This window comes from Schistocerca serialis, chromosome 7 (genome assembly GCF_023864345.2).
Source record: "Schistocerca serialis cubense isolate TAMUIC-IGC-003099 chromosome 7, iqSchSeri2.2, whole genome shotgun sequence".
In the NCBI taxonomy this organism is placed as follows: Eukaryota; Metazoa; Arthropoda; class Insecta; order Orthoptera; family Acrididae; genus Schistocerca; species Schistocerca serialis.
Genome location: NC_064644.1, coordinates 199,390,979 through 199,391,989, shown reverse-complemented (window position 1 = coordinate 199,391,989; position 1,011 = coordinate 199,390,979). Strand labels below are relative to the sequence as shown.

Below are 1,011 nucleotides of genomic sequence, written 5' to 3'. Positions count from 1 at the left end.
TTCGCGTCAGCACCTCGCTGACAGCTTGTATCCATGAAAGCTCGTGACCAATGCACCGTCGATACTCCCAATAAGCTTTTCATTGCATGGAGAATAACTACCCATCACTCAAAATCAGTGTCGTATACCCTGCGACCTCAATTTCTTCTGATTACACAGACTCTCTCTCTCTTTCTCTCCCCTTCTCTTTCTTTCTTAATACCTCTCTCTCTCTCAGTTCTGCTTCTAGAAGTCTCTACCGAGCCAGTCGCACATTGGACCCGCAATCGAGTGGATGACGGTTCAGATGCCGCCCGGCCATCATGATTTAGATTTTCCGCGATTATCGTAAATCCCTACAGAAAGCGGGAATGGTTCTTTTGAAGGAGAACATCCAATTTCCTTCCCCACCCTTGAAACAATCTGAGTTCGTGTTCCGTCTTTAATGACAACGGTGTCGATGGGAAATTCCTCCCGAAGAGGCCATGAAGGCCCAAAGGTACCGACCGGCCGCCGTGTCATCCTCAGCCCTCAGTCGTCACTGGAAGCGGGAATGGAGAGGCATGTCGTCAGCACACCGCTCTCCGGGCCATGTGTCAGTTTGCGAGACCGGAGCCGCTACTTCTCAGTCAAGCAGCTCCTGAGTTTGCCTCACAAGGGCTGAGTGCAACCCGCTTGCCAACAGCGCTCGGCAGACCGGATGGTCGCCCATCAAAGTCCTAGCCCAGCCGGACAGCGCTTAACGTCGGTGGCCTGACGGGAACCGGTGTTACCACTGCGGCAAGGCCGTTGGCGGTGTCGACGGGACTTCAAACACTAATCTTCCTACCTTCCTTCCTCACTTGTATAGATCTATATCTTGTATTGTATGTATGGTATGTTAACCGGGGACCTAGAAACGACGGAGAGGCTCCGTCCCCGCCGCTGCCGCAATGGTCCACAACCCCACGACGACTACCGCAGTCCACTTCAGCCCTCCGCCGCCCCACACCGAATCCAGGGTTATTGTGCGGTTTGGCCCCCGGTGGACCC

The 1,011-nt window shown here is 54.0% G+C and overlaps 1 pseudogene; it reads right to left on the bottom strand.

Annotated features, from left to right (window-relative positions):
- Positions 1–655: 655 nt before the first annotated feature.
- On the bottom strand, positions 656–773 carry LOC126413688 (5S ribosomal RNA; annotated as a pseudogene).
- Between the last annotated feature and the right edge of the window lie 238 nt (positions 774–1,011).